This window comes from Palaemon carinicauda, chromosome 26 (assembly GCF_036898095.1).
Source record: "Palaemon carinicauda isolate YSFRI2023 chromosome 26, ASM3689809v2, whole genome shotgun sequence".
Taxonomy (NCBI): domain Eukaryota; kingdom Metazoa; phylum Arthropoda; class Malacostraca; order Decapoda; family Palaemonidae; genus Palaemon; species Palaemon carinicauda.
In genome coordinates, this window is record NC_090750.1 from 52898082 (window position 1) to 52918676 (window position 20595).

General features: G+C 32.8%; 1 long non-coding RNA gene across 1 annotated transcript; it reads left to right on the plus strand.

Moving 5' to 3' along the window:
* Window positions 1–537: 537 nt before the first annotated feature.
* LOC137619511 (uncharacterized) lies at window positions 538–2335 on the plus strand. The gene is made up of 2 exons (XR_011039917.1): window positions 538–661; window positions 2122–2335. It is a non-coding gene; the product is annotated as an uncharacterized lncRNA (long non-coding RNA).
* Window positions 2336–20595: the final 18260 nt, after the last annotated feature.

Below are 20595 nucleotides of genomic sequence, written 5' to 3' on the forward strand. Positions count from 1 at the left end.
TTTGTCCGTAATTTGAAACTGATGATAGGCCTCATAGGATTTCACTTAAGCAGTGTTTGATCAAAATATAAATTTTTGGTTCATACTTTTTTTACTAATTCCAGATAGTTGGCAAGCTTTGATTAAATCTATTCATTTTTGTAAAAAGAAAAAGTTGATCAAACTGTCATAAATTTTTGATTCATGCCTTTCTTTTATTAATTCCAGATAGTTGGCAGGCTTTGATTTAATCAATGCATTTTTTGTAAAAAGAAAAATATAAATGCAAGTATAGTTTAATTCTAGATCTCCATTTAGACATTAAATAATAGTCACCTACATTTTGGGACAACAAAACTTAAATTTTACTGTTTTGGTTAAATAATATTTGGAAAAATTAGTTATGTAAAACTGGCTTAGACATTAAATAATAGTCACCTACTTTTTTGGACAACAAAACTTCAAGTTTACTTTTTTGTCAAAATTTTAGGAAGAATTAGTTATATACAGTAGGCAAAAGCAAAAAAATCTGTTGAAATAACCTTTTCCATTCTTTCCAGATTTGTGTTCCAGTTTGGTATGGAACTGAAGCCTGGAAGAGGCGCAGACGTTGATGTCCAAGAAGTTGATAAATTGTCTGATAAGGTCTTCAGTCTCCTATCTTCTATATGAGACGAGATAAGTATGACATCTTCAGTTATCTAATACTGTAAACTTCATTTGGATGATAAAATTGATTTTAAATGTGGAATTTTTTAGAATCTAGAATAGATTTTGTGACATTTAGTGGAGTACAGACTAGGGATTTTAGACTGGGCTGAGTAGCCTAAATATTATTACTCTTGTTATTTTTATTACTAACTAAGCTACAACCCTAGTTGGAAAAGCAACATGCTGTAAGCCCAAGGGCTCCAACAGGGAAAAATAGCCAGTGAGGAAAGGAAATAAGGGAATAAATAAATGATCTGAGAAATGATGAACAATTAGACTAAAATATTTTAAAAACATTAACATCAAAGCAGATATTTCATAAACTTTAAAAACTTATGTCAGCCTGATATTTGATATTGAAGATTTAGTATTTGTAGATATGGGTTTTCCATTTTATGAGAATTTCAAGTAGTGGAGACTTTAGATTAAACTTTAGGTGATGGGATTTGCTCAAACTGTGTTAGATTAAAGAATTATACATAATTTTTGTTGAAAGATTTTTCTTTTTAGTTAATCTTGTTAGTTGGAAAGCTCAGATTGAATACATGATTTTTTTTCTTTAAATATTTGTTTTAAACTCGAGTAAGTTTAGAGTTTAATTCTATATCTCCGTTTAGATGTGAAATTAATAACCTTTTATATGACAAAACTAAAATCAACATATTTTTGCTAATATTTTCATGTTAGTGTGTAAAGCTGTAAATTAGTTAAGTTAAATTGTTATCATGAGTGGGTAGTGAAGTCAGTGCGCCATGTGTGGTGCACTGTAGATGTTAATTCAACGTAGTTTAATTTTTGATTAGCAAAGGTCTTTTTACTTGTATTTGCGTGAATTCACTGTTGAAAACTTGACTCAGGTACTCGAGCATATCGTTTTACTAGTTCTTAAGATATCCTAAATTTGTTATCCAGAAATATCTTAATTTCTTCAATGGAATATCATGATTTTTTGGTCGTTAGAATATCATAATTTTCGTGGCTTAAATTATCTTAATCGTTTTGAAGCTTAAAATATCTTACTTCGGTGGGCTTAAAATATCTTACTTTTAGGGCTTAAAATATCCTACTTTCGGAAAATTAAAATACCTTTTATGGGCTTAAAATATCCTACTTTGGGCTTAAAATATCTTACATTTGGGGCTTAAATATCCTACTTCTGGTGACGTAAAAAATATCGCTTTTGGGAGCTTGAAATATATTACTTTTGAGGGCTTAAAATATTTTAATTTTGGGGACTTGAAATATCTTACTTTTTGTGGCTTCAAATATCCCAATTTTTGGGGCTAAGTCATCCTAATTTGTTTTCGATTGAACTGATTTATTAAAAATACAATATTGTTCAAAAATTACTGAAAACAATACTAAATTTGTACTTTATAAATCTTCATTACCAATTTTCTGTGAGTTCCTATTAACACTTTTGACTTTCAGGTTAACGTGGCCTTTAAATCCTCATGGTTGAAAAGTAATTGGAATAGGGACAACTTCCTACACCCAAAATCCAATGGCCCAACATGGTGTTCTAGAAGTTCCACTTGCTCTGCTTCCACTGAAGAACTTTAATAGGAGAGTCCAGATCCCGCAGGACTAATCCAGAATAGTCCTTAATGTGCATCATCCTTTTAAGTCTTGGACGGTGTGCTAAGTTACATTGCTAGCTTGCTGATTTACCTAAATTCTTTCATTTTTAGTTTCATGTATTTAGTTTTTATACATTAAATTCCCATTCGAAATTGCTTTAATGAATAGTGGATGACTAAAATTTAGTTAAAAATCAATTTAGAGCTATATAAATCCATGTCAATAACTAAGATTGCAATATTGGGTGAGCTAACATGAAGTCTTTTAGAGCTAAATTATATCTCATTCTCATCAAACTGGTGGCATCTGGGGAAAATCTTATTGTGGAAATAATGGTTATGAAATTTTTGATAGTCCTGTAAAAGATATTTCAGGGAGGGGCTGGGCTTCTTCAAATAGGAGTTAATTTAGGTAGGAGTTATTTCGGGTACGAGTTATTTCAGGAAGGAGTAATTTAGACGTTCTTTCAGGTAAGAGCTCTTTCAGATAGAAGGTGAGCTATTTCAAGTAGGAGTCATTTCAGGTAGGAGTTCTTTCAGTAGAGGACAGGATATTTCAGATAGATGCTGGGTTCTTTCAGGTAGGAGTTCTTTGTGGTAGAGACTGGGATATGCCAAGTAGGAGTTTATTTCAGGTAGGAGTTCTTTCATGTAGAGGGTGGGCTATTTTAAGTAGAGGCTTAGCTTTTTCGGGTAGAGTCTGGGCTGTTTCAGGTAGGAGTTATTTCAGGTAGAGGCTGTGCTCTTTCAAGGAGTAGTTATTTAAGGTAGAGGGTGGGCAATTTAAGGTAGAGGCTGGGCTATTGCAGGTAGATGCTGGGCTGTTTCAGGTAGGGACTGAGCGGTTTCATGTAGAGGTTGGGCCATTTCACGTAGGAGTTATTTCATGTAGAGGCTGGGCTATTTCAAGAGAGTTATTTCAGGTAGAAGATGGGCTATTTCAGATAGAGGTAGGGCTGTTTCAGTTAAATATTAGTCTAGATTTATTTATTTGATCCAGTAAGCTTGGACATTCAAATCATGAGACCCTAGAACCAAAGTTTTCCTAAGATTTTATCATTTGTCAATTTTGACTTTCAAGAATTGAGTATTTCTATTAAGATTTTGAGAACCTTTATGAATTTTAAAACATTTTTTAGTTTGTAATCTATATGATTTTTAAAGTTCAGGCAATGGGAACATGTTCGTAAATTAGTTGGGAAAATTTCAAACTGTAGTGTTATCATATTAAGAATGATTAGCTCATATAAGATTACTGAATCATTTGGTGCCAAAACTTTCAGTTGATGGAAATGAGGTTTTAGTTTAAGTATACATAGTTTAATTTTCCTTATTTTTGTAGCCTTTAAATTGAGCTGCTTCAAATGCTTATTTCAAGGTGTGTTCTTGTTTAGCTTTTCAATTTTTCTTTGTCCTATAAGCTTAAGGTTCCTTAATACAAAACCCTTTCAAGTTTCAGTAGTGTACCTTAAATAGTTGATCCCATACATTGCCTTTTGAATTTCATAAAGGGTAATAATTAACAAATGTATTTGAAGAAATCTAAAGTTTAAATACACTATTGGTCCTACATTTAAAAATCCAGATTAAATATCTTAATGTCTGTAATTTGTATAAAAACTTATCCCGCTTTTTATTCTTAATTTTGTAAGATTTAGTATTTGATGAAAAGTCCATCCTCCGTCCCCATGTTGAAAATCTTCAATTCTCTCTCTCTCTCTCTCTCTCTCTCTCTCTCTCTCTCTCTCTCTCTCTCTCTCTCTCTCTCTCTCTCTCTCTCTCTCTCTCAAGTTAGTGTATAGAGAAGATTATAGGAGTATACTGTGAATGAAAGAAAAAGGTATATGTTTTTTTTTCATATTTTAATTGCATCTTGTTAGAGAAACTTAAATCTAAGTATAAGAAATGTTGTGCTTTTAGGAAGGTCGAAAGGCTGATATGTTGATTGGCTAGGAGGACTTTGGTGTGAAATTGCTAGGAGGGTTTGGTCACTGTGAAATGGCTAGGAGTGTGGTGTGAAATGGCTTGGAAAACAGGTGTGAAATGGCTAGTAGGGCTTTGGTGTGAAATGGCTAGTAGGGCTTTGGTGTGAAATGGCTCGGAAGACTCGTGTGAAATGACTGGGAGCCCTTTGGTCACTGTGAAATAGCTTGGAAGACTGGTGTGAAATGGCTTGGAAAACTGGTGTGAAATGGCTAAGAGGGCCTTGGGCACTGTGAAATAGCTAGGAAAACCTTGGTGTGAAATGTTTAGGAGGACTTTGGTGTGAAATGGCTAGTAGTGCTTGGAAGTGTGAGGGCTAGTATGCGAGTGTGTGAAATGGTAGAGCTTTGGCTAGTATTAATATTATTCTTCACCTTCTCTTAAGCTACATGAACATACCTTGAAATTAACTTTGAAATTTTGAAAATGACGCAGGGCAGTATTTTGTGAAATCTTGCAACATGTTCGAATCAGATTGTTCACTCTAATACATAGCTAAAGTTTCAGTACTCCCATTCCCACTCCTTGATCCATCCACCTCCCAATTTGGAAAGATTTAAAAAAAAAAGAAAAAAAGAAAGGGAACGTTCATATGACTGAGCCTCCCTCCCCATCTGGCCCCCTCCTTATTCTGGTATCAGTATTTGCCGTATTCCTCACCACTGAAAGGTCAGAGGGCCCATGAAGTATATATCTTGCTTTTGACTAGAACCACTGCTCATTTAGGCTGTTTATAAACTTCCCATGTACGGAACTCATTCATTCTTTTGTTGGTTTAATGAGAAAAGAAGACTGTTAACTTGGTTATGTTGTCTTGTCAAAATGCTAGACTGTGTGCTATGGTGAACATGTTCAGTCCAATTTGGTTTCCCTGAAATCTTGTCAGGGTAGATTCTGCCTTGTCAATTCTAGTCATGATTAATAATTCAGTCTTGTTAAAGGATCTTTAAAGCCTCAAATGATTTTAAATTTTTGATGTTTCATACTTTTAAATATTTTTAAAATTTAGTTTAAAACTTTTTAAAAATCTTAAATCTTGAATTGTAGGAGATTGTAATGTCAAATGGAACAGGTTTCTGTTATGTATACACTGTCATTTCAGTTTAAACTATATCAAATTTGTTATGTATTGTGTAAATTGAGTTGTGAACAAATTTCTGTCAAGAGAGTGACTTAAAATGCCCAAGAATGTTTGAGTTTTCAATGTTAATGTGAAATTAGTAACTTTATTGTTAAATGTTTTCAAGTTTATCTGTCAATGAAAATCAAAAAGTTGGAAAGATAAATTTAGCTTTAAACTTTTAATATTCTTTAAAAAGTGTTGACATTATCAGTCTTACAATCCAGTGCTTTCCATTATACTGAGATACCCGAGCTCTCTGAAAAGAGGTCCAGCTGGGATTATGAATGTCCCAAGATATCTGATTCCTACTGTTTCTGTTCATTATATAAAGGAGGGATAAAGAACTGCTGTAAGTCATTTTAGAAGAAGTGTATAATGCATTCTTGAATATATTGTTGTTGGTATAGTTTTAGTTGTTAGTGGGGAGTTACTGCCAATGTTGATTAGTGGAATTAAGGGATTATTACAGTCCTTGTTTTTGTAATTCAGGATCAGGTAACCTAGCTTAGGGGTTAGATTTTATTTAGTTTAATCTTCTCTCGGTTTGTGTTTCTAAAATTTCTCCATGATTAGGCAAAAGGTTCCAAACTAAAGTTGGACTTTTCGAGATTAGATTTTATAGACGTACTCTGATACTGATGTACAGGAATGCATCTTGTGTAGTAATTTACAAAACTTAACCACTCTGAAGTTATATTCCTCTTTTTGTGCATGGAAACTTTGTCATTCAGAAAAATTTCGACATAACCTGATAAGCCTCTGAAGCTTGTTATATTTTAATAAACTATATAACTCGCCATTTCTTTTAATTCTAATGACACTTGAGATTTGAGTTTACAATTTAGGTTATTCACGTGTAACAAGATCATAAGTTCTACTCTATTCTTTCCAGACAACTAAAGCCAAAAACTGTTGAATTAACTGAAAGTTTGATAAACTCTGATCTGCTTATGCTAAAGTCCCTTATGTTTAAATGCTAATACATTTAAGATTAACGTCATAAACTATTGATTAAACTGTTTAAAACTCTTGTTAACTTACGTCCATGTTGAGTAAATGTGTAGCAACTTAATATAATCTAAAACTAGAAGTTAGTGCATTAGTCTTCAAAGCACTTTATCCGAATTTATGTAAGTATTATAAGAAAAATCCTGGAAAATCAGGTTTCAGAGATATTAATGTCTTAATGTTTCATGTAACCAGCATTTAAATTACAAATTAGCCACTAAATCTTTATTTGAAACTCGCAACTTTTTCGAGTTATGTTGAGCGTTTTGATATTTTCATATTGATGTTAAATACAGAAAACTTTTACTGATTTGGTCAGATAGTTTTGAATTTCAAGTGGTAGATTTAGATTTAGTTAATAATCGGTGGAATTATCTTTTACAAAAAAAGGTAGTAAAGATTATCTAAGTGGAATTATATATCTCTTAAAATAGGGTAAAGTACATTTCTCAAATATCTTCACTTGCATTAATTTTAATATAGATATTACTGTAATCTTTAAGTAACTTAAGGGGACACGAAAAAAGTAAGTTTGTCACTACGCAAATCTTTTTAATATAATTTTTATCATTGGTTTATGGCAGTAATATCTGATATTCCACAACTTAATGTTGCTACTCTACCACTTCTGTTGCTGCTCTACACACTTCTGTTGCTGCTCTACACACTTCTGTTGCTGCTCTACCACTTATGTTGCTGCTCTACCACTTATGTTGCTACTCTACCACTTATGTTCATACTCTACCACTTATGTTCCTACTCTACTAATTATGTTGCTGCTCTACCAATTATGTTCCTACTCTACCTCTTATATTGCTACTCCACCACTTATGTTATTGCTCTACCACTTATCTTGCTGCTCTACCACTTATGTTGCCACTCTACCACTTATGTTGCTGCTCTACACACTCATGTTCCTACTCTACGACTTAAAATCAAACCTTTGGATTGAATTTAAGAATTAGTTGATACAGAACAATGCATTCCTTGTACATCAGTATATCTATAACAAGCAATGAACGAGTGGTTGGATGATATCTGGTGTAAGTGTTGCAAGGAGGATCTAGTCTACAGAAAGGAGTTTATCCTACTAGTGTTGTCTTCGGTGAAAATTAGTTTGTGTGCTGATTTTAATAGATCTGTGTAAAGGTTATCTTAGTGAGACACTTAGATTAGTTTTTGTTGGGTTAAATCAAGGTTAGCAAGTGTCTTTACCTAAGGTTAACACCAAAAATTGAATCTAGATTTATACTAAATCATAGGAGATTGTGAGTTTAAATATTGAGATTAGGGTAAACTTCGTTCAGTAGGCAGCTCTAGAAATCTATTTTATTTCATGGACAATATTAGTTTCCTTCCATAATTGGCCAAAGGGACGTTTCAAATCAAATAATTCTTGGCTAATGGGACGTTTCAAATCAAATAATTCTTGGCCAAAGGGACGTTTCAAATCAAATAATTCTTGGCCAAAGGGACGTTTCAAATCAAATAATTCTTGGCCAAAGGGACGTTTCAAATCAAATAATTCTTGGCCAAAGGGACGTTTCAAATCAAATAATTCTGGTCCTTAAATTTATTTGATAGTTGAATCGTAGATTTTAAAGATCATTGTCATGAGTAATTGAATGCATATATGAAAAATCAAATCCAATGGTTAATCATTTTAAAGTAATTTCACTTGTTTTTGCATTAATTCTTTCAAGATTAAATCTAAAGATTGTTTCAATAGTAGCTTAATCAGTTGAGCACCTTACCAGATTGGTATATCCTAATTGTTTTTATCTATAGACTCAAAATTATATTACGTTATTTTATGAATCTATTGTGTTGACTTCTTACGTGGCCACATTAAGATGAGGCGATAGGAAAGGTGGCGAGTGTGAAATTTATAGAAATAGAAATATTCTTTAATAATGTGAAGGACAAACTTAAGGGTTTTTTTTCCCCACAAATCGTTGTTAGGGAACAAATCTAAGGTTCATGCTTTTACCATAAGCAATGAAATTTACAAATGATACGTAGTATATAATTCTGATTTTTCAAAAGTTTCTTTTAATAAATGGAATTGATTTTTATGAAGGAATAAAGGCATTAGTTCATCCTATTGAAATATAGATATTTTGCAAGTCTTAGGATTAATTCTTTTCAAATCAAATTCAAATTCCAGTTATCTTCAGTATTCATGATAGTCCAAATGCAGACATTTTGGTTAGAAGCCAACCAATTGGGCCACATCTTGGATAACTAGAGATCCTCCACTATCCTTAACATTACGGATAATTTAACAGTTAAAGAGGAATATTATCATACCTATGGATTGTTTTTACATTACTAATAACCTTTTCAAACCACATAATGGCCTAATATTATTTTCTTAAGTTATAACTTTGACATTAATCTTATGATGACTTTCTGATAATGAAACTCAGATTAAAATTATAATTCACATATGGTTTAATGTAACTATTTTTCCAAATTATTAAAAAATCTACTGACTATTAAGATCGTAAATGCGAAGTTTATAATGCCAAAGATATTCCCTTAAAGGTAGACTTGGACTTAAAAGTATTCATATAAGAGAGAAGGATTCCGAATAATTCAAAATCTCCTTAAGCTTGTCCATAGTTTTAGTAAGAGATGTTCAGGAGCAGGTAATGTCAATAGAATTTATTCAGGCCTAGGCAGCGAGCGTGTGTGTGTGTGTTTATACTGTAGACTAATTTTTATCAAGTAGGCCTACTGTTCGATTAGTTGGTGTGTGTGTATGATAGGATTAAGTACTAGGCAATGTAACACTTGGGTAAAATCTCTGATTGGTAGGTAGCCTTACTGTTAGTTTAAGGGTTGTTCAGCTTTGTAGGTAGGCCTACAGTTAGTTTAAGGGGTTTTCAGCTTTGTAGGTAGGCCTATTGTTAGTTTAAGGTTGTTCAGCTTTGTAGGTAGGCCTATTGTTAGTTTAAGGGTTATTCAGCTTTGTAGGTAGGCCTACTGTAAGTTTAAGGGTTATTCAGCTTTGTAGGTAGGCCTATTGTTAGTTTAAGGGTTGTTCAGCTTTGTAGGTAGGCCTATTGTTAGTTTAAGGGTTGTTCAGCTTTGTAGGTAGGCCTATTGTTAGTTTAAGGGTTATTCAGCTTTGTAGGTAGGCCTACTGTAAGTTTAAGGGTTATTCAGCTTTGTAGGTAGGCCTATTGTTAGTTTAAGGGTTGTTCAGCTTTGTAGGTAGGCCTATTGTTAGTTTAAGGGTTATTCAGCTTTGTAGGTAGGCCTACTGTAAGTTTAAGGGTTATTCAGCTTTGTAGGTAGGCCTATTGTTAGTTTAAGGGTTGTTCAGCTTTGTAGGTAGGCCTATTGTTAGTTTAAGGGTTGTTCAGCTTTGTAGGTAGGCCTATTGTTAGTTTAAGGGTTGTTCAGCTTTGTAGGTAGGCCTATTGTTAGTTTAAGGGTTGTTCAGCTTTGTAGGTAGGCCTATTGTTAGTTTAAGGGTTATTCAGCTTTGTAGGTAGGCCTACTGTAAGTTTAAGGGTTATTCAGCTTTGTAGGTAGGCCTATTGTTAGTTTAAGGGTTGTTCAGCTTTGTAGGTAGGCCTACAGTTAATTTAAGGGGTTTTCAGCTTTGTAGGTAGGCCTACAGTTAGTTTAAGGATTGTTCAGCTTTGTTGGTAGGCCTACTGTCAGGTTAAGGATTGTTCAGCTTTGTAGGTAGGCCTACTGTCAGGTTAAGGGTTGTTCAGCTTTCAAAAAGGGGACTTATTTGAGAATGTATTACACATGGAACTAAATTGATTCATGTGGTCCACGTGCAAGGTTAATGTGTACTTCGGTCCGATCTGCCTATCTGCTAGGAGGAGTAGTAAGGATAGTCAGGGCAGTGGTTTGCACGTGTCTTCTCCTTTACCCGACTCAATCATGCACATGAAATGGGACGGATGAGAGAGATGCCTTTGGGCAGTTGTGGTTCCTGTCTGCTTTTGAGAGGGCAAAAGGTTTCTGGAGTAATTGATCGTGGTGGAATTGAAATATAAGACTGATGGGGTGTCCACTCCCTCCAACCATTTTTCTATTTAATTATTGTTTCTAAATGAAAATTTAGATTTGAGAAAAAAATCCCCTTGCTCTGTCACTGTTTAAAGGTTTATCATTTAAGATGTCAAAATTAGAATACTATAACATTACCTTGAAAAAAAGACATAATATTCTTGGAGTATTTAATTCACAATCATTGCATTGATGTCTGTAAGATTTTCAATAAAAAATTTCAAAAGAGAAGGAAATGGAAAGCATTCAAGGGCCTGGTGACTTTGTTCGTTCACAAAACAAAATGCCTAATTAATCTTTTGTTACCAGGTGGGAAGGGGCGGGCCTTGGTGGGCTTTCCATTTCCTTCTCTTTTTTTATTGGAAACTTAAACTAATTTACACAATCATGACACTTGTAATCTTAAATCTGTACTTCAAACTCATTCCAATGTTCAGAAAAATCAAAGATGACAAAATATTTTAGTATCCCATGTTATTGGATCTAAAATATCCGTTTTCTATGATTGTCTGTCGTTGGTTTAGTTTGAGAAAATGGGGTTAAAGAATTTGATATACTTGTAATTGTATTTGTAATGTATTCATATGTATACTTAATATTTCTATTAAGTGTATTGAAACCTGTTTTGTGTATGGCAACCAATCTTCTACAATAAAAGACATTTTCTAAACGTATTTGTTTTTCTTAATTCATAATTTAAAAATAAAACAAGCAGAAAATAGACGACTCTTAGTCGACTATGCTTAAACCCAGAGTTAAAGTAACTTATTTTTACTGAATTTAAGGCTAAAATTAATTATCACAAGACTAGAGTTGTCAGGAATGAATATACTTTGAGAATTGAACTGAACATGAATTACCATAGTAAATAGTCCTCATTTTGATAATACTAATATACCAAGAGACACGACATTTCTCTCATTTCACCAGTGGAAGAGTGAACGAGTTCTGTACATAGGAAGGGGGTAAACCAGTCATATAATGAACAATTGTGGTTTATAATAGTTAAAAAGCAAGGTTTATATATACTTCATGATCTCTCTGGTCTTTCAGAGGAGAGAGAATGAAGGCATTTTACTGATACCAGAAGAGGGAGGGGGACGACTGGAGAGAACACTCAGTCATATGAACGTTAGATTAAGGAGAACACTCCAGGTTACTGTAATTTTTTAAATTTTTTTTTTCATTGTTAAATATATTTTTTTAATATTATGGATGTAATGAAATTATAAATTTTATATGAGTTTTTATTTCTTTTATTTACACTTTGTTTCATAATTATATTACATTGTGATAAATTTTACAAAATTAGTTAAAGTTTTACTGCTCTGCTATACACATTATCACATACATTATTACTGTATCTTCTATTTTATACATTTCATAGTATCTTCTATTCATACATTAATACTGTATTTTCTACTCATACATTAATACTGTATTTTCTACTCATACATTAATACTGTATCTTCTATTTTATACATTACCACTGTTTCTTCTCTCTTCATACATTGCTACTGTATTTTCTATTCATACATTACTACTACATCTTCCATTTATTCATCACTACTGTATCTTCTGCTTATAAATTTCTACTGTATTTTGTAATTTTGATCTGGAAATAGTTTGTTTTAGCAATGATAAATGCAGAAAAGACATTAGCCATGTAAAGTGCAAGAGACTTGTAATCGTAAAGTAAAATACATTGTAGAAGACATCTTAAGGCATTCAAGGCTAAGCCATGGATGTATTTTATGTCTTCTATAATGTATTTTACTTTACGATTACAAATCTCTTGCACTTTACATGGCTAATGTCTTTTCTACGTTTTTAATTGTTAAAACATGTATTTTCAGATCAAAATTACATAATACAATAGCAATTTATAAACAAAATACAGTAGTAGTGTATGAATAGAAGATACAATAATAATGCATAAATAGAAGATATAGTAATAATGTATGAATATAAGATAAAACAATAATGTATAAATAGAAGATGCAGTAATAATGCATAAATAAAAGATACAGTAGTAATGTATAAATAGGAGATACAGTAATAATGCATAAATTAGAAGATACAATAATAATGTATAGATAGAACATACAGTAATAATGTATAAATAGAAGATACAGCAGTAATATATAAAAAGAAGTCAGAAGCAATGCATAAGCAAACTATACAGTAATAATGCATCTTTACTCTATACATAGAGTACAATTGCCATATAACGACCACTTGCCTGACTTATATTTTTCTTGAATTCAAACCATCTTAAAATGACAACTGAAAGTTAAAATTAAAACAATTTTCACAATTTTCATCATGATTCTAAGCAATGTCTGCATGATTTGGTTTCCACCCCAAGGGAAATGGAAGTGTTTCAAACAAGTGAGTTTTTAGAACTAATTCTAGGTTAATCACTAGCTTTCAGAACTTATTCTAGGTTAATTACTAGCTTTCAGAACTAATTCTAGGTTAATTACTAGTTTTCAGAGCTAATCCTAGGTTAATCACTAGTTTTCAAAGCTAATTCTAGGTTAATCACTAGATTTCAGAACTAATTCTAGGTTAATCACTAGTTTTCAGAGCTAATTCTAGGTTAATCGCTAGTTTTCAAAGCTAATTCTAGGTTAATCACTAATGTTTCAAAAAGAGATGTTTTTTTTTTTAGAAGTTACCTAATAATGACATACTTCAAACCCGTAAGATACAGACTCGTCCCCCTCACTTCCTAATGGTAAGGATCTTCAACTTCTCCTTCAACATTGGAAATTAATTTCAGTCATTAATGTTTATGATTATTGTCCACCTATGGAAACATTTTGAAAGCTCCCATCTCCAATAAGATGAAATTCAAGTTATTTTCTAAAGATTTCCTTAATTTAAATGTAAACTATTTGATAACAGAAATAATTTCTCTAAAAATTTCTCAAAAGGCTACCAAGAGGTATATCTTCTCTAGACTGCCTTTCTAGAATGAATATAAACTATCCCCTTTAGTCTCATTAACTATTCCTACATTAATCATTATTACTTTCGTTATAAAAGGGCAAATTAATTAGTCATTTATATATACACATTCCTTTAAATTTGTCCCTGAACTTTTCATCTTAGAATCATGTCCTGCTAAACATCTGCATTTGCTTTTTGATAGTAAATATGGAGTCCAATTTAAATAAACTTAATTACCCCCAAAAATACTAACATTCAATATATCTTTATCTTAACTATTTTGCTTTAAACTAATCAATTTCTGTACTTTACCTCTTTTTATACTTCACTGACACCATGACCTTTCTCTTATCTATTCCCTTCAACATCCCTTAACCCCTTTTTAATAGGTTTTTAGTTTTCTAGCTACTCTTTCCTTCAACCCTTCAAGCAATATGTTCTTAAAGATTTTATAACTAATAGAGTTGTTACATAAATATTCTTTCCTAGACCTTAAATCCAACAACTATCCTTATAAATCTGTAATCATTCTGGTAATAGTTCTCTACATTTTCTATCTTATAACTCTACCATTAATTTATAAATCTGCCATAACTTCAAACCTTTTAAGAACTTTATCCCCAAATACCTAAACTGGAGCTTTAATCTTTCTTATGTCCTTAAGTCTTTCAATCAAGTCACTTGACCTACATTACGTAACTATTGATGTGAAGCAGATCACATGAATAAGGTCATTACATGAAATTTCAATGAAAACATTGCTTAGAATCAGTTATTTCAGCGCAAAACAGTGAAGTCATTCTAAGGCTTACTATCCAAAACTAACAACTCCAAGAACATCAAGTTTAGGACAATTTCTCAGCTATTTTAAACAAGGATCTTACGTGTGACTGCAGTAATGTTCCACAAATGATTTCTCTTTTAGAAATTTAATTAAATTTGTATTAAAAGTAACTTCTGAGAAGAAAAAATTTGGAGAAAAAAATGGTCAAAAATTACGTCTTAACTTTATTGAAATTAGAATAAATTTCAAAAAATTTTTCTTCAACAGAACAGTAACTTACTAAAAACCTGAATTGTATATGAGAGAGAGAGAGAGAGAGAGAGAGGAGAGAGAGAGAGAGAGAGAGAGAGAGAGAGAGAGAGAGAGAGAGAGATCTAATATGCAATTTCTATCTGGTATTATCAGTAATTCAACAGATCTCCATCAGATACCATCAGATAACAACTATTTCTCACTGACTTATGGCATTATATATCAAAACTTATCAAATTACGAACTCGTTCAGTCTTACGTTATATTACGGACTTATGAAGGTTTTAAACAGCAAAATTATAATTGAAAAACACTAAAGACAAATATTCATGCAGAAACTTAGTCAATTTCTTAATGAATCAGATAAATGGATTTGACAGGATTATCTTTAGCAATTATTCAAGATAGCTATGGGATCAATGTTTGTACTATAGTACATGGATAAAGATGTTCCAAGTTAAGACTAAGTCAGATTTTAGCCAGTATTGATTTAAATAAAGGTAGCTATGGGATCAATGCTTACGCTGCAGTACAGGGATAGATAAAGTTGAAAATCAGTAAGATTTTAGCTTATTTTGAATGTCTTTCAACGTGGAAACCAACTTCGACATCACGAACTCTCCAGACATTAGTTAGGCAAACTAAAAGTTATGAAATAGAATTGATAAAAGTAATATTACTGAAATAAGCTAATCTCAAAATGAAAGTAAATTCATTTAAACTTTAAAATAATCTATAAACCAAGTCTAAATGGTATGATTTACGAAAGCAGAAGAATAATTAAGGATTGGTTTGAAGTTACAGTTCTAGAAATTTTAAACATTGCAAATAATAGGTTTCAGAAGTTAGTGTGTAAAACAATGTTAATAACCCAGCAGTCACACGTATTGATAACTTGTTTAAAATAGTTACAAATTCACAGATAATATTACTCACTGACTTAGAAGTCTAGAGCAGGAATGTCAAACTCAAATCTCTTTGAGGGCCAATTATGCATTTGACTATGGTTTGGAGGATCATCAAAGATTTGGTAATTATTTATGGACAAGACTGAAAATTATGTTTACTTGCTGGTCATCCTAGCTTGCCAAAAATACATTTTTATTCTTATTAACAGTTTAGTTAATTTTCCTCAGTTATACCAATTATAGTAAGTTGAAAAATCTAATCGTCTCGGGGACCACATCTGGCCCGCAGGCCTCAAGTTTGACATTTCTGGTCTGGAGAAAACTCGAGACTTTAAATGGATGAAAAAACTATAAGGGAATCATTTCAATGATATCTATAGGATGTTTTTTTCTGATATGAAAGTACATAGGCATAATGTGTTTCCCTACTTTACAGGACACTTTCAAAGAATACCTTTAGTGATCAAATTCACTTTCATGACTAAACTGATGCATTAACTTATTTCATACCTTTCTGCTTAGTTAATTACTAACCTTATTATACAAAAAAAATATATATATATATAAATTACTGAAGCTTATATCAGTCTTGTTCCTTGTAGGTTTGTTCACCAAACTTAAAACTATTTCTTTGCTCTAAGGCTAATTTAACTACTTCGTTGGAATATTCCGATGGGCTTAAATGATCAAAAAGCTTAAATATCAAAACTTTAAATTCTTTCAAAGCTTAAAACGCAAATTACTGGTAACTAAAAATATACCAAAGTATATGGAACACAAATGTTCATGTCGTGAAAAAGCAATTCTGAAAATGTTGTCCATATGAAGCACTAAGATCGAATTTAAAAAATGCTTAAAGAATTTAAACAAATTTATAAGACTAAAATATGACTAGTTAAAATTGAATGTTCGAAGTGGAAACTAAATACTTTCTATGAAAAGTTTTAAGAGTGAACTAGTCTAAATAAATTTGGTCAAGAACAAGAAACATATCGGGTATAAGACTTAAAATGAAATCGAGTCTTCGAAAGGAGTGAATTAAATGTCTTTTGAAGACCTATCAGATTGCCAACTTCAGGGGAACTCCAAGACTTCATGTTTCAAGGTAAAATTAATAATGCATCCTTGTTGACAGCAGCAGTTGTAGAGGGTCCAGCGAGACTTCCATATTCCTTCAAGAATTCGTCTCTCTTCTTGCCATGGGTTCTTTAACCTATGGGGAGAAAATTGAAATATCAGCTTGAGATCTGGATGGATATTTTTCTACACAAAAAAAAATTCTTGGCACTAATATAGCTAGAGATCTATAGCATAAACTGCCTACTTATTCCAATAAAATACAGATTTGCATAAAGCACTCAACAAATACCCAAGAAAGTTTTAAATCCAATTTCAAAATTTCCATCTAACCAGAGAATTACTTCAATCATTTTTACAACAAAACTCTTTCAACCTATACTCTGATCCCTTACATATTTACTGTCCAATTCCACATAATTAAATCCTAAGATGTAAAGATGTCCAGCTTCATTGTATGGATAAACTATGGATCAGAATCTCTTGCCTAACTGTAATATAAATACTTTTGCAAATGTATCCTACATCAAGCCAGAAACCTGTACCAATAAAAACCAAAGGTGAGCTATAATCTAAACCTTGCCTGGTGATTGCCAGACTGGGGTTTCAAGTCCCGCTCAAACTTGTTAGTTCCTTTTGTTGCTGCAACCTCACCCTCCTTGTGAGCTAAGTATGGGGGCTCTGGGGGAGCTTATAGATCTATCTGCTGAGTCATCAGCAGCCATTGTCAGGCCTTCCTTGGCCCTAGGTTAGGTGGAAAGGGGGTGCTTGGGAGATGATCATATATGGTCAGTCTCCAGGCCATTGTCTTGCGTAATAAGGCAATGTCACTGTCCCTTGCCTGTGTCCTTCATGAGTGGCCTTTAAACCTTTAAACATACAGCTACTCAATGTTAACATTTATATTCATCCAATGAATAATCTACCATAGTTTAGAGATTGACTCAAGTGTCACACCTTTAATACATGGTTTTAACACAGCCCACTGAATGAAAATACTGATTAGTATAACCCATGAAGCATTAAAATATTCAACTTATCATGCCATAACACCTAGACTTTATTATTCTACTAACCACAAACTATCCTATACATCAACAACAATCCTGTCACTAATATTGGATGTCTCTCCAGTAACTAAAACTTCTAGGTAATGTACACAACATATTCAAATGCTTATATAGTCAATAAATGTTCATGAAAGAATAAAATCTGATGTATAACTGGTGGTAGGACAACCTTCTTCACTAAGAAATAAAAAAAATAGTTACAGCCGCCCGTTTGAGATACTACCGCCAGAGAGTTATGGGGTCCTTTGCTGGCCAGACAGTACTACATTGGATCCTTCTCTCTGGTTACGGTCTTTCACTTTGCTTACACATATACCGAATAGTCTGGCCTATTCTTTACATATTCTCCTCTGTTCTCATACACCTGACAACACTGAGATTACTAAACAATTCTTCTTTGTTCAAGGGATTAACTACTGCACTGTAATTGTTCAGTGGCTACTTTCCTCTTAGTAAGGGTAAAAGAGACTCTCTAAGCTATGGTAAGCAACTCTTCTAGGAGAAGGACACTCCAAAATCAAACTATAGTTCTCTAGTCTTGGGTAGTGCCACAGCCCCTGTACCATGGTCTTCCACTGTCTTGGGTTAGAGTTCTCTTGCTTGAGGGTACACTCAGGCACACTGTTCTATCTAATTTCTCTTTCACTGGTTTTGTTAAAGTATTTATAGTTTATATAGGAAATATTTATTTTAATGTTACTCTTTCTTACAATATTTTATCTTCCCTTCTTTCCTTTCCTCAATGGGCAATTTTCCCTGTTGGAGCCCCTGGCCTTATAGCATCCTGCTTTTCCAACAAGGGTTGTAGCTTAGTAAGTAATAATAATAATAATAACAATAATAATAATAATAATAATGATAATAATAATAATAATAATAATAAGTGATTAGTGCACAGCTGACTAAATGGCACACAAAATCTTCAAATAATAAATAGACTAACTTTATAAAAAAAAAAAAAATAAAGTCATCATGTACATAGTAATTATAATAAAGAATTTTAATTCGGATCAAATATCAAACATTATATAGATATACCAATATCTTTCAAAATATGCGCCAGAACTACAGTAGTCCTAACACTACACTGTTGAAAAAAAAACCGTAATTCTAATTGGAAATTCTCCGTGAAAATTAGTTCTCAGTCGCATTTCAGTAAAATACAGGTGACCGTAATTTATACCCCACTTTGTTATTATATTTTACGGTTTGGTGACCGTAATATCACTCCTTTACGTCAATATATTTGTTTTTAAAAAGGTAAATGCCTGGCAACATTTATTCCAGGATTTTTAACGTTTTTAATGCAATTTTTTAACACTTTGGAATCTTGAATTAAATATTTGATTTTTTCTCTTTTGTCAATGGCTTCAAAATATTACTACAGACTTTGTTCTCATTATATTACTCATGATTAAACTTTACATTACTCCATTATCTTTTGAAGTTGAAAGTATCCTTTTACTCTCACCTTGAGTTTAGAGTTTGATCTCCAATGAAGCAGTTAGAAGCTCTTCGTCCGTGACTTCTAGATTAGAACAGCACCTGTAAAATTTTAAATTCAATTGGTTACATACAACATTAAAAGTCAATAAAGATTGATACATCTTACATGCAATGCAAAGGAAAATCGAGCATTATCCTTTAAGCTATCTTGGAAAATCCCTTATAGACTTCCTCCTATATCCCATGTAGACTACAATCTGTACAAAAAGTTTAACTTTACAAAAGTAGGCCTACTCTTCCACATTCTCGTCTGCCCTCATACAACTGACAACACAGATTACCAAATAAATTTGCTTGTACAACTGGTTAATTGTAATTGTTCAGTGGCTACTTTCCTCTTAAGAGTAATGAGGTAGTAGGTTGGCCAAGGCACCAGCCGCCCGTTGAAATACTACCGCCAGAGAGTTATGGGGTCCTTTGACTGGCCAGACAGTACTACGTTGGATCCTTCTCTTTGGTTACGGTTCTTTCTCTTTGCCTACACATACGCCGAATAGTCTGGCCTATTCTTAACAGATTCTCCTCTGTCCTCACACACCTGACAACACTGAGGTTACTAAACAATTCTTCTTCGCTCAAGGGGTTAACTACTGCACTGTATTTGTTCTGTGGCTACTTTCCTCTTAGTAAGGGTAGAAGAGACTCTTTAGCTATGGTAAGCAGCTCTTCTAGGAGAAGGACACTCCAAAATCAAACCATTGTTCTCTAGTCTTGGGTAGTGCCATAACCTCTGTACCATGGTCTTCCACTGTCTTGGGTTAGAGTTCTCTTGCTTGAGGGTACAATCAGGCACACTATTCTATTTAATTTCTCTTCCTCTTGTTTTGTTAAAGTTTTCATAGTTTATATAGGAAATATTTATTTTAATGTTACTCTTCTTAAAATATTTTATTTTTCCTTCTTTCCTTTCCTTACTGGGCTATTTTCCCTGTTGGGCCCCTGGGCTTATAGCATTTTGCTTTTCCAGCTAGGGTTGTAGCTTAGCAAATAATAATAATAATAATAATAATGGAAGAAAAGAGACTATCCATAGTAAACAACTCTTCTAGGAGAAGACCACTCCAAAATCAAACCATTGTTCTCTGGTCTTGGGTAGTGCCATAACCTCTACCATGGTCTTCCACTGTCTTGGATTAGAGTTCTCTTGCTTGGGGGTACACTCTGGCATGCTGTTCTATCTGATTTCTCGTCCTTTTGCTTTTTGAAATGTCAAAATATCAAAATTCTAAAGATTTATCAATTTCCAAGGACAGTTGACATTCTTACAGGTCTCCAATACCCCCGGATACTTCGTGAAAACTATACCACATTTGAAAATCATATTTTCAAGTACATTAAACCTACGTACAATCATATAAAATACAATTACCCTACAATAAATTAAAAAAACTGTGCATCCCTACTGTGTGTGTGTGTGTGTGTGTACATATTCACTAAATAGAGGGGTACTCAGTTGAGCGCAGACCTCCCCTGCAACAGCTTATTTCATGACCTTTAACTCGACCTTGAACTTGACCTTTGACCTTAACATGTATTAATTAGCGTGGATTTTCATACACTCAATTATGAACCAAGTTTGAAGTCTCTGTGACAACGATGTCCAAACTTATGGCTGATTACGTGA